The sequence below is a fragment of the Varroa jacobsoni genome, unplaced genomic scaffold, assembly GCF_002532875.2.
Source record: "Varroa jacobsoni isolate VJ856 unplaced genomic scaffold, vjacob_1.0 scaffold_293, whole genome shotgun sequence".
Taxonomy (NCBI): domain Eukaryota; kingdom Metazoa; phylum Arthropoda; class Arachnida; order Mesostigmata; family Varroidae; genus Varroa; species Varroa jacobsoni.
The window spans coordinates 19,212-33,506 of NW_019213195.1; the positions used below are offsets into that span (position 1 = coordinate 19,212).

At 38.0% G+C, this 14,295-nt stretch overlaps 1 long non-coding RNA gene across 1 annotated transcript; it reads right to left on the bottom strand.

Annotated features, from left to right (window-relative positions):
* Window positions 1-7,661: 7,661 nt before the first annotated feature.
* LOC111259097 (uncharacterized) lies at window positions 7,662-13,426 on the bottom strand (the record flags this gene model as incomplete). The annotated part of the gene is given in 2 exon segments (XR_002679420.2): window positions 7,662-9,276; window positions 13,369-13,426. It is a non-coding gene; the product is annotated as an uncharacterized LOC111259097 (long non-coding RNA).
* Between the last annotated feature and the right edge of the window lie 869 nt (window positions 13,427-14,295).

Sequence of the window (14,295 nt, forward strand, 5' to 3'; positions counted from 1 at the left end):
TCTTCGACCGCTGATTTTTCTCTATCCAATTACTAAAAGCTAACAATAATAATAACTATTGTCATAATGAATGCACAGATTTCCTGTAAAAGCGGTATGCAGATGCTACTGAGAGCTTAAACCGTTATGAAACAGCAGCGTTATTCATAGTAGCTATGATGACCCTTCCCTATGACTCCAAACGCGCTTTGCGTTAGAAACCATAAAACTTCAGAGGGCCTCGATTACGCTCTTTCTGTTTAGTTGAGCATTTTTTAATAATAGAACAACATATACAAGAGCCATGTACATTATGTTTCACCACGTAATATTCAAAGATTATTCTGCAATATGATTTCCTCTAATAACCGAACCCAAAGTTCATTTATGGTCTCAAAATGATAAACTCGAATTAATAATTTCGCCATAGAACGATCTAAGGGAGTAAAGAGATCAATGTCGTTCTATATATCCCAATGATATAATGAGGTTATGCCACCTATATAATAAATATAGACAAATATGTCCCTATCGTTACGCAAACGTGCCATTATCAGCAGATTGCGATTTGATGTTTGACAATGAACGTAGCACATTACCACCCGTATCACACCTTCTTTTAGTTAGTTCCGGTTGGCATCCATCAAAGTAGTTATGCTGCATGTTATACTGTTATTATTAAGTTATTATCATTAAGTATGCATAAGGGGGCGGAGGGGCGTGTGTTTTTGCAGTTAATTGTTTGTACAACGCTGCGTTCAGTCGGCAGTACCCCATCATAGTGCATTATTACAACCGTACTACTTCGTACATCTTCAGACCGGGCGTTAACGTCACGTATCCTAATCTAAACTCTGAGTCTTTTTGCAATGAAATCACTGTTTCCTTTAGGAACACATATATTGATATTGAGCAGTACCCATTTACGCGACAATTAATTAGCAGATTATTCAGGATGTTCGACTAAGCATTGGGAAAACAGCTCTATTCGGGACCCAATGATAGCGCAAAGGTGATATCAGCAGGCGTGTTTAGAGGTGGGCTATCAAAGATCATCGGGTGGTGATGCTGGTATAGACGACAACACTATCTCTATGCATGGGTCGAAGTCAAGCATGCGTGAAGCACACGAGAGGGCAGTAGATGAAGGGGAGGAAAGTCTACTCAGAATTTTTGCAAAACACCGTTCACGGACTGTTCTCTTTCTCGGTAGACCCGCATTCCGCTCACGAATTGATACGCAACCCAAGTCAACTATTTACTTCTACGGTAACTGCATAAGTAATGGTAGTTCACTTGAGTCTTTCTCTGTAGCCGAAAGTGTGGCCCAAATGTTACCGGGTTGGACCCGTTTTTTACAGTGTCGTTGTTGTTGTTGTTCATCTGTAGACTTGCTTTTATTTTTCCTCACATGTAACCGCATAAATGTGTTCCATTGGCTGTTTTTATCTTCACGACTGTTCTCCAGTCGTCGAACAGTTTGCGCGTTGGTGCACGCGTGGTAGGCCAGAGTATCCGTCTTTTGCGTGTAAAATGCAGAACGTGAGAAATGAGCAAATGGACTATTAGCAGCTAAAATAACAGTTTATTTCTTGCGATCTAATAGAAAATCTCGTGGTGGATGTTATTGTGTATGAAAATGTCTTTGATGCTCTCGTCCTTTCTGTCTAGCGTCTTTTGCTGATTTTAGGACGACATCGATGAAAACTGCTGAAGCAAGCGACAATGTACTTCAGACCTTCATGTTTGTCTAAAGGATCCTTATCTTTTCCGGATCATAAGGAGTCCGACATCAAAGACATACCATAACGACGAAGAGCAAATTTCACAGATTTAGCTGTCGCTTGTTACCCTTGGTGGCCCGTTACTGCTTTTGTCCTCTTGATACGACTACAAATGTGACACTATTTTGTCTGACAGAAAATTGCTTTTTTGTTACGATGTCAGAAAGCTTGTATTGAAAAGCTGGGAAAAAATAATAGACAGGGCTGCTATAAAGAAAAATGTAGAGAGTGGCGCTATATAAGATGCCCGTTGATGCTTGGCGCCTTAAATTCAAAAAAACGATTTCGTGTTTTCCCTCGAGGATTTTGTTTACACTGAAGCTACCTCATGCAGCTGCCTCTAGACGTTAGTATTCATTATCTGTATACGACCACGTAGAACAACTAGGCCACAGAGATGTAGAGCTTAGTCAGTTAAAAGTGGACCCTAAAAATGTACCATTAATTTCAAATGACAACAATTAAGACTAATTCATTTTCACGTAACAAACAGACTTCATCTAAGAAAGTCAGCCTTTTTGAAAGGGCAATAGAATAAGGCATCTAGATAAATATGTTTTCTTTCTTTTATTTTACATTTTAACACGTTCAGCTTCCTTTCGACAGAATACCGTTTAGAAGATGAAGCAAGCAGGGGTGGCCAGCTGCTTCCATATAACCCTCTCCAATATGAGCAAACATGTGCCATCGAAGTCGCTTGTCGTAGTATGAATTACATTACGATTAATGAAGACAATATCTTTTTACTTTACTATAAAAAAGTGCTGAAAAACTTCACCTTCTCTATTTTGAGAGCAAATCGCAGCATATAAGCAGCAGATAAATAAAATTTATCTGTAATAGTAAATCGTAACTCTATAAAGTATACATGCGCCTGGAAGCGAAATCCTAAACATAAACCGTATACATACCGTACATGTAAATGTTTAGTCAATTGGCACACAGCAAAGGCACTCGTAATACTCTTGCCGTAACTGATTTCAAAATGTTTTCTGTTCTCTGTTCAAACGTAGCAAAATGTTTTCTATAAGACGTATCGTCTACATAATTTTTTTGAGTAGCTCGACTATTCCGTAAACCCCAGTTAATACTATGTTCTTTAACAATTACCGCCATGTATTACATTAGTGTAAAGCGAAATTGTAGTATGTACAAAATACGGTTTCTGCGCGCAAAGCCCGACGCTGTACATAATATGTAGTCTGTTTGAACGGTTAATGTGAACTCGTAGCCGGCCTCTTATTATTATTATTATTATATATTTCCTAAAAGGCTGGCTCTCATTGAAAGCCAATCGATTCCGCTTGAGGGCTCCCAAAATATTCTAGATAACATTTCTTATCACACAAAACACCTCTAAATTGTTCTGATTAAAAACCATGGATTGCGAGATCCAGAGAATGAGAGAACCAATACATATTTACCCAAACGAAGACTCAGTGTTCTTCTCTGGGTAAAACTATAGTCAAGACGCTGATAATTATGTTCGATATGACCCGTTATCCGGGTGAAGATGTAATTTTGCAGGCTGTCTCCTAGAAACTGCTTCCTTGCTCAGTAAACAGCTCGTATATAGCAAATTTGCCTTCAGAAATGTGGAACAAAGAAGGAACAATACTATTATATAATGCAGGGATTAAGGTCTAACAACGGAGTGATGCTAGACATAATACGATTTGGTATATTATATAATAAGGCTGACGCAGAATGCTCTTAGAGATTACCCCAAAAGCTCAAGTCGTGGTCATCTAGATTAGTCCATAGACTAAAAATGTATTACTTTATAGAAACTATGCATTTATATATATATATATATATATATATATATATATATATAGAGAGAGAGAGAGAGAGAGAGCTATTTTTCTGCCTATCTAAGCAGTTGGCTTATTCGAGCTTAGTCATAAAAATAAACAAAAATAGCAAATTGTATATTATTTAATATGTGTGCGTATATACGTCTGATATATTGCAGATATTCGCTAACAAACACTACCTATTAATTCTGATGTTATAATAGACCTTCGCACCTATTTACTGTAACCAAGGAACTGCAAAAATGATCCGTAAGAAAAATGTCTACAAAGCAAGATAATCTCGAATAGAAGCAAAACTTTGTTTTACCCCAATTGCTTATATTATGCAATCAACAATTTATCTAGTCATGATACTAGGCTGTGTTGTGATAAGCTTCATTAGTCCAATCTCTGATTACCATCAGCGTAGTCCGACGTAATCGCATGCGATGAAGTACTGAATTCTACTATGGAGGCATTTTATATTCCGAACACATTCGAAGTCTTTTACTAAGAAGAGCCCCCGTATAAAACACCGATTAACGACACGATTTTGACCCAAGATTCACAAACTCCGTGATAGTTTAATACTATCATTGTTTTTTAAATATAACGTAATAAGTTTGATTTGCATACGCCTGAAAAGATGGCTTAATTATTATCGTACGATCATACCTTATATATATATATATATATATATATATATATATATATATATATATATATATATGTATAGCGTTAAAAAGTACTCTAGTATAAAAATAGCGTACGCTATTATACTAGCATAGACAAAATCGTGGCTTTTTTGCATATGATCATGCGCAATTTGCAATTTCGTTATTCAATACTTTTCACATGTCTTTTTCACGTCCTCAGTAGCGTTTCAATCAGCTCGGAACACGCATAAATCTTTACAAAAGCGGCTTTTCTTTAGGCCGACCCAAATGGCTATTATGTGTGCTGGAACTAATAATCTTTTTTGCCATTTTCAATGTTATTGTTTCCTTTTCTCTAGTCATGAGCCCACGTTGTCGTGATAATTCCGGCATACAGATGCGACAAGTCAAATAAGCTTATCTCAATAATGTATTATGATCTATAGATGTGAACATTATTTCTGAACGGTTGAAGAACAGCTGCCAAATTTAGAACAAGGTCGTCACAAAAGCAAAAGTCCATCTGCGTCTTTTGCTCTTTGGTTATTACGTTTTATTATTACAATTTACTCTTCACGCTTGAAAACACACAAAGAAGAGACAGTCAGCCAGGCGCCAGTCTCACTGGCAATAGTAAACATGCATATGCGTGCATTGGTGACGTGCGTCATCTCTGCCATCTTGACTTCTCCCCCCCCCCCAGCTTCCAGACTCCTTATGTATCGTTAGCTTTCCCCAAAAGGAGTACAAGTACTCCTTTGTCTAATGGTAACTTATAATGCTGAATTTATGAACTTACGTTGTTAATTATCATTCCACTCCCCGCTCGTAATATATTGCAAACGTGTCTTTACTGTACCAAGCTGCCCCTGTAAGGAGGACCGGCATAAGAGGCTTCCGGCCTTCCAGCTGAAAATGTCTCAGAACGCTTCGGCATCTATTTGACTTTATCGAGTCTGTCACGGTAGTTCCGACATAATGCTGCCACTGTGGAACGCTTGTGCTGTAGACGGCAGATGAAGCCGACAGATGTCAAAAACGGTCGGAATAGAAAAGACAAAATTGCAAAATTAAGTATTAAATGCTTTATGTATGACTGTATTTTCGAACAAATATTATTCTGTCGTCATGTAGCACTATGTGTGTGTACATATATGAATATACATATATGAGATAAATTACCGTACAAGAATTACAGAATACAATAGACAAAACGTTTTTTGTAAATAAATCACGTATCACATATATGATGATTTACGGCCGAGAAGACATCCTGGGTTACCAAATCGGGGCCGAAAAATTCGTAATGTTTGATAAGTAGGATGACTTTTCGCGAACATTGGGACGACTGAATGTCTAAGTGAAGTTTTTTTTCTAAATAACACATTGACCCACTGTCCAAAACCGCCTTTCTATTTCAGTGAATTAAAAATTTGATACGCTACAAGGGAATGCCTTCTAGGATGACGTACTTTCGTCTAGATGCATTGTCTTCTAATGTAATTGCACGTGATTGAAAATCAGTTTCTATATAAAAATTTCACATATTCACCATCCAGCTAAGTTGCTTAACTTTTTTTTTAATGTTACACTTAAGAGCGCAGTCGGCGTTGTTTCGGTGATCGTCTCTTAAGCCGTCACTGTTAAAAAAGGAATTCATCTTAATACAAGGATCGATTGTTGCTAGTTGTCGTTTCCTAAATATAAAGCTATTTAGCCCTAATAGATAGTAGCTTCATATTTAAATAGCACAACTTATTATGAACAAACCAGAGCGAATTGTTCTTTTTTGCAGTGAATGTGTAGCGTCATTGCAAGAACCCCTTGCTACTACTATTTTTTTCGAAACAATCCGCCGAACTACATGCGCCATCTTTTACCGCTAGTGGCGTAAGTCTTCTAGAAGATAGATTTTTGTCGGCTAAATTGATGTCTAGTGAGTAATGTTTTAACGTATTTAGCTATCTCTGTGTAAATTCTACGTTTGGTGCGTTTTGCCTAAATCGGGCAGCGGCAACTTGAACAGTTTTAGCAAGTGTCATTTTATTCTAAGGAACGTGTGGTAATTGATAAGCTGTCATACACAGACCAGATATTGTTCCACACGCTGGCAGAAAGTGCTGCTTTCTTTATAAGATCCTATGAAGCAGAAGATTGAATCTTCTTAGTCTGCTTACAAAAACAACTCTTAGGTAAGTTATCTTTCTCAGCTGTAAAAGCAGAGACACCTTCTGATGGCTAAATTTTTGTCATGTAGAAATATGAACGCTTCCAGACCATCAAGTTGAAATTACCTTATGGGATGGAAGTAATTACATGGCATGCACGCTCTATAAAAGGAATTGGATCGCTTTTTTGCCTAAATTTGAATGGCTTCCGCGGCTAACATTGAGTAATTTAAAATTAGCAATATGCGGTCTCGATAAGATTACATACTGCTATCGTTGTGATGACAGTTCGAAACGCTTAGTTTATCTAAACGGGGCTAATATTTACATGCCCACGCATTATCTAATACCGTCAGCTCTCATATTGTCGAGACTCGGGTACGTAGGTTAATTCTCATCTAAACAAGCTTGACGTTTGCAGTGCACAGGATGTCCGAAAGCCTACTCAACTAAACACTTGAAGGAACCCTCATTAAACTTCGCTCATCTTTTTAATTGGCCGAAAACACACAAGACAGCTTTTTGTTTTTCATTAGTCTGTCGTTTTTCTATACTTCCTGTGATGATAGTTCATACAGCCACAGTTAATGTCTAATATAAAAGCTAACGGTTGTTTATACCCGCATTTCTAATCCACTCCAACCAATAAGCTGATCTTTCCCGTCCATTTCCTAGGTTATTTTGCGCAGATAATATAACATATCGATCAAGATAGGCATAAAAGAACAAAAATGTTCCTATGAGCAAAAGTGTTTTATATGATTATTTTTGTTTGAAATAGATTATAGATAGCTTATGGTTAATCGTGACGTTTTTTTGTAAATGTTTAGGTTTGGTCATAAAAAGTGAGACTACGTCTCTTCAAGTCTTTCACAGATTTCAAGTCTTCTATATGAAGAGTGTTTTTTTTTAAAAGATACTTCATTGTTAGTAATGATTGTGATAAAGGATGATGCAAGATACCATTTGTTAGCAGATGGCGCGCACTCGAAGACTACAGTTAGCATAAAGGTGATTTGAAGTTACCATTGGCCAGAAGTCAGCAAATTCTAAATTAAGGAAAGCTTAAGTTAGGAAAGTAGAATAGTTCGAACGTTTCAACCGAAAACACAATGTCAGTATAAGTTATGTCCTTACCTGAATCGATACTGTGCTATACTGCACAAATAAGTTTGCTTTATGTTACTTCAAAACATTCTAGTAAGTTATATATATATATGTCATGGCATGAGCTTTTGGGTGATCGCCTATCGCAAAGAGCTCAGTATAGTTCCTTGACCCTTTATTTAGTATGAAGTGAATGAAATAATAAGTGTGCAAGTTTTTTTGTCACAGCAGTATGATAAAAACGTGATTTCTACATTATATAACACTATATTATTCCTAACTTTAGCACGGTACGATACGGCTATGGTGCTGATGAGTGCCGTCAATGAGGTGTTTTATCGAGATCTGTATTGTTGGAGTCCCGCGCCGGCTACGCACGGAGTGGATGGCTGATTTTTGATCCTGGACGATCCCGTTTTTGTTCAGTTAACTTTCACTTAGTTTTTTGCTCCTTTTTGCACTTTCAGCTTGAGAAACTATGTATTTTGGCATATCTATTGTCGAGTTGTAGTGGATTAACGTGTAGTTAGGACTAAAGTCTGCACGATTTTCCTTTTTTGTTTTTTTTTCGATTTGTTTGGTCCAAAACACAACTTCTTTATCTTTTGTGTTGAATAACTAAATCGTACAGCCTGCGGCATCATCCTGTAGGTCTGACGTCATCTCTTGTCCAATCTGTATATTTATCGATTCTTCTTATCCCATTTGCTACGCGCTTATATATACCATATATAAATTACGTCCGCATCGACGGAGCAGCACTATAGCTTGCCCCATGCACCTCGTGTAAATCTTCATGGCGCAATCGTCTCAGAAAATGCGCGCCGGAGCAAGTATATGAAGGCGTAAATGCATGTCGAACCTCAGTATGCTGCTATCGGTTATCCTGGCCATAAATGTCGATCGGAAGGAACTTGTCTTGTTGTTTTTGGACTTGTTTCAAAACAAATATCGACTCTCAAGTTGTAAAGCGTTCCAGTCGTAAGTTGATGGTCATTATACGAAGATCATAATAGACGTCCCGCATACGGCATTTGCACACAGAACATATACTCGTCTTTATACCTAACTATAACTTTAAAGGTTAGGATTCACACAGTTAATCGCTTGTTTTTCTTAAAAGATACAAACTACGAACGCTTATATAATAATAAGATTAAGTGAACTGTGGAACGAAAATCCACCTATCGACTAGCTACTTTTAGCTCCAATGTAGCACATGAATCTTTCATAGAATGTTATCAGAACAGAAGCTTCAGTGACTATTTATACATCCTGTGGCTGAAATAGATTTTTGAACGCTGGCCGTGGTGAACTTCTAGTAACGCGCACGACTTCACTCTACGTTGCGTCTAGGACTAACAAAGATTTAGGACGACCGCGTACACAGTATCAGTGTTACTGCAGCCGTCAATAAGTAAAGTACGTATTATCATAGATGCGCTACTTCGTCATATATCGAATGAAAATGCCAGTTTTGCCATGCGTTCGATCTGAAACGCTTCACAGCGACAAATTAAACGATACAATTATTCCAAAAGTTAGATTATTTTATATAGTTTCAGTGCCTTATGCAGATCTGAAAATCTGATCTTCAGATCGGCTGTTATTTGAATTGCTGGTGAAACCATTTAGCGACGCTGTTGAGATGGATGATTCGCCATGTTTCTAGTTAATCGACGTTCGTTGTTATCGTGTCAAAGACAGCCAGTGTATGGGCTGTACAAGGGGCTTTTGTGTATAATAATGTTCCACGCTAGCAATCATACGAAAACTTCCGTTTGACCTGAAAGTTAAAAAAAAAAAACTCATATAACGATTAACCTACGTCACCGGCTTACTTGAACTTGAACTAAGATGAATCTATCTGGATTGCATTGTTGTCATGCGAGTTATCAGGTGGAAACGGTGCTGTCAAGTATTGGTGCCAAGAATAAAGTTTTTTTTTTTTACTGCGACACACGAATTTTATGCAGATTTATCTAAGCAGAGATGCCACTCAGAGCGTTCTGAGTACAATATCACTAGCCATCTTTTGACCTTGTCTAATTCGTACCTAAGAAGTTTAAGATGATTTAGTTATCATTTTTGTAACGCTTAGACCGTGAGCGTCGTCATCAGCAGCATCATGATCCTACCTGAGCAAACCGAAAAACAGGGATAAGTCCTATGCATTACAAAATACGATCGCGTACAATTTTTACATTTCGTAGTAAAAAAGGAAAAAGCAATATCATTACTTCGTCGACTTTTATCAGAGCTTGGTTTATGGAATTTTTTTTTACGAAGAAAAATGCTTTCACTCGGTGATAAGCAAGCAAGCAAGCTGGCACGTGAAAGCTATACGGTAAACGATGCGTCGGATCATGCAAGAGGCATCGATTCAGCCATTTGGATATTTCGCATCTCGTGCGTTTAGGGTATTTATTGATTGTGTGCGTATTCATTAATTGTTAGGTGGTTGCTGTCTCGCCGCAGAGCGGTTCTGTTTGGTAGAAAGCTTTTGTTACCCTTATCACCACTGTCGTCACTACCACGATCGACAAATCGACAAGTTGTCGTGAGGTTCCACTCTGAATGAGGTCTATTTCTACGCTGTCATATAAACACAGGCACACGTAAGCGTAGATGCAAAAGTTGGCCATTACGAGCTTTTGGAGTGGTCAAGGAAAGATCTAAAAGCCGTTATAGGGAAGCCGTTGAACCAGAACGCGTTATGTACTGCGGCGTCTACGAGGGCGACATATATGGTCCGGTTCTTTGGTGTTAGGGAACATTAGTCTGCCCTCTTCTCATTTCAAGCAACAAAATAGTTCTACTTTTCGGCGCGAGTCATCGTAATTTCGGTTTAGTGTTGTTGTTGTTTTTACGATATTGGTAAAGATATACGTGAGGCACATCTGATCAGACCGTTTAACTTCACTCATCACACGTCCTTGAAATCTTGATGCGCAAACGGGTGCGACGAAAGCCCGATTACATGATACAGTTGTATGTGATCCGCAAAACGTAATGATAAGACTTACTAGTCTATTTTAATTGGTCTTCTTTTCCGAGCTCTGGTCAGCCTTCTGACGTACGCTACCAGCCATGATGGACGCCTTAGAAGAGAATTAATTAGCTATGTATAATAGTTGGGAATTTTGTTTAGAATTCAATTTGACAGCTCACTTTATTTTAGCATCGGAGTTATTTCACATCGTGAAACTATAGGGCCTAGACGTCAACCTGAAATCTAAACAGTGACCCTGTCGGAACGTCAAGACTTACGTGTTTTAACGTTGCCAAGCTGCTTCCGAGGCAAAGCACTTAGCAGTAAATACATTATGGGTGTCGGTGAACTAAAAATAGGAACAGGCATAATCGAGTAGTACCATACTACTCGGAAAGTATGCGATCAAGCCAAGAAAAAAGCAAGATAAACAGCCCATATTGCTGATAGAACAAGATTCCTGGGATCGTGAACCCCATTGTAGAATGGAGCTATTCTATTGCATTGTGTGTGTTAACTGCTGTGCATCTAAAGGTTGCGAACTAACCCCTGTTTATATCTAGTACGCAAACGCTTCGTAGGTATACTCTTTCTTTAGATACTTCGAGAAACTCTATAAAGATGAATGACTAAATACACTAAATACTCTCAGTTACGTTGCCCTTGATTCATCATAGCGCATCGTACAGCTGGATACACGGTGACGCAACGATTAGTTACAATTGATTTTTAAAATGGCGACCGATTACCAGTAATTTCCAGAATAATCTTTTTTGTCATCAAACCCAAAAAGGGTGTATTACAACCTTAATACCTAGAAAGCTCACGAGAGACATTTTTCCTCAACTTTACGCGTTTGTCCATATTTTGTGGCTAATATATATATATATATATATATATATATATATATATATATATATATATATACTTTAGGTATACTGAGCGCACAATACAAAATATAATAATATAAAAATTATCTATAACACATTAGAGAGTTTAAGATCATTCGTTGGAGCCATCTTGGGGACTATTCCAGCAATACTCAAGCCTATCTTAAATGTTCTGTTTTGCAGAAAGTTGTTTTTTTTTCATATAGAATTAAATAGGATCATGGTAATTGCGGCAACACTGCTGGCAGCTTTAAACGTTTCATTCGTCCTAAAAGCCGATTTCAAATCAAAGTAGGCCGCATCGAAATTACACGGGTAGCCTATAACTACGGAGCGGCCGAACTAAGCTGGGTAACAGAAGCGTTATTTTCAATCCCAGTCAGCACGCGAACTGTGCACCTGGGATCAATTTTCGTATTCTCGTATATTATTTTGGCCGTAAATATTGGGTTCAGCGAATTTTCAATTAATTATACTGCACGATACTGTCTTAGTATATAGGCTTTCTTTCAAGCGCTTTTTTGAGCCCTAGACACATGATTACCGTCCTACTACCTAGCCTATCGTTAATTAAAGTAAATTATAATGTATGCTCTGGAGCATTGAATTTAGATTATAACTATATCAGTATCATGCGAGCGTACTAAACCGCTCTTTTAGATAAAAATTAGCCGAGTTGTTGCTCGCCAACAAGTGCAATTTTTCTTCTGATAGGTAGGTTTTGTCAGAGAACTTTTAGAAAATATCTTCTTTTTTCTTATTACTGTCTCAATAAAGCCGTTTTCGCATTTAGTTAAGATGGTAGGATTTCCGACAATGATTCTGTTCTACAGCTACATGCTATCATCATGTATGAAGTTGAACTTATCCAACCGTTCCTATAACCGCGTTCCTATAACGTACAATAACGAACTGTTGTAGATAAGCGTACATTTTTTACACACATCATATCCAGATTAAAGCGGTCATTAGATTTTTAAAAAATTGGCTTTTTGAAAAATAAATTCAGCAAAAGTGTCAGTTATTTTGAACCGCATAGTACGGTGAGCGGACGTTAACGAATAGGGCTACACGCTCATTTTCAATACTAAGTCGTTATTGCCGTCACCATTGGAATTAAGGTCGCGTTTAATACTATGTGGGATTTTTCATATATTAAAGACGACCAACTTTACATAGAAATCCAGAGATATGGATTTCCTGTTTTGTTCTTGATATGCTTTGGTGTGTGCTAAGTTTAACTTATTAATAAACACCGCTGATTCACGTCTCCCGCTGCAAGGCGTAATGGCGAAACTTTTTCTTTTCTGCGTATTTCCACCTGTTCCTAATCTGACGAGCTGGTAAGTGTGTGGAGCGGAAGAAAGAAAAGGAGCACACGATTCTTGAAGGTCTGCAAGCTATAGGATCCTCAGACACTGAGCATCTACACGATATCCTAAATAGAAGGATATCCTAAGAGTTCCTCGATGTTATACGGTTTCACCGCAACCGAGCGAGAAGTTATCGCACTTGCTAGTTGCGCAAGCCAATCATATAACGAATGGTATATATACAATGCGGGCATCTATTCGAACTGTCGAGGTTCCGAAAAGCAAAATGTAGTATTTGTTCTGGACTTACAGAGATCACTGGGTCTTGGACGAGAAGGTTTTCTAGTGAAACTCTAGTATTCGTGGACCTTCTTGAAAATTCAGTCAGCGATTATACTGTACATGTAGCGTGAATCCCTGCAATAATAAAGCTCATAGTGTTTGTGATTCGGCCCGCCAACAAAAGAGCGCGCTTCGAGTGCCACTGATCGTCGCTTACCGAATTCGAACAGAACGAATCGCTCATTCCACAATATCTACATGCGAAGACTTCAATCGAAGGCCTGAAGAACATATTAGTATGCGATCGAGCGCGACATCATCATATAATTATCACAAACGAAAGGAAATAAACATTATTTCAAACCAAGATTCCAATTGCAAAATGGTAGAACCAAGGATACCTGTTAGCCTTTGCCGGCAAATGGGGGCAACTGAACAGCGTCACATTGTTGGCATCTCCTGAAAAAAATTAAAAAATATTATGATAATAATACATTGGCAACAATTATGAAGCGATTTATTTCACTTTGTGTAGTGTTTGATTGAGTTCGACCATTTTCTGTAACGGGGTTAATAAAGGGCAGAAGGGTTATCGCAGTAGCTACTTCCTATAAATATACCCTAATAAGCACAGTCATTCCACAAATGGTGACATTAATCGATCGTAGGGACTTGATGATATTGAAAACATTGAAGTTCAGCAAAAAGCTAGCAATAAAACTTTTTGATCTTTTTCATTATAGCCGGCTTAGTGTAATAGACACGTTACTTCGAATTCTGTGTTTTACCTCGTCGTTCTATTCGATATTAATATTGCCGAATATTAGGTTCCACTTACAACTTTAAGCTACAAGCTAGACCCATAGACAATTTTAGATCAGCTTGGTAATCAAGCTGGCATTGGCAGGGGGCGCCTAGGGACCATAGTTCATTGATGATACACAATTCAACTTGCTTTTTGCCTTTAAAAAAATGCCTTTTGGCCAGTCCTAAAGGCGATGCAACAGCCGATGGAATACATGCACTATCGATATACGACAACGATGATGATGAAGAAATAAGACAACTTCTGCTCTTTCTATTTCCACATCCGTGGGATTCGTCAGTAATTCCGGCTCCTCGTTGCGTCGTCTTCATCAACATTGCTAATATGAGGTTTTCGTCCTATCGTTATATTGTCTTTTTTAACTTTTTTTTTTCGATACATTTTTCATAATACAACCAAGAGAACGTCTGCCTCAGCAATTAACATACAGCACAATGTATTCAGATAGTAATGCTCTTTTTACGGAGTATTCTACATAGAGACACTCGTGTGTTTGTTGTAT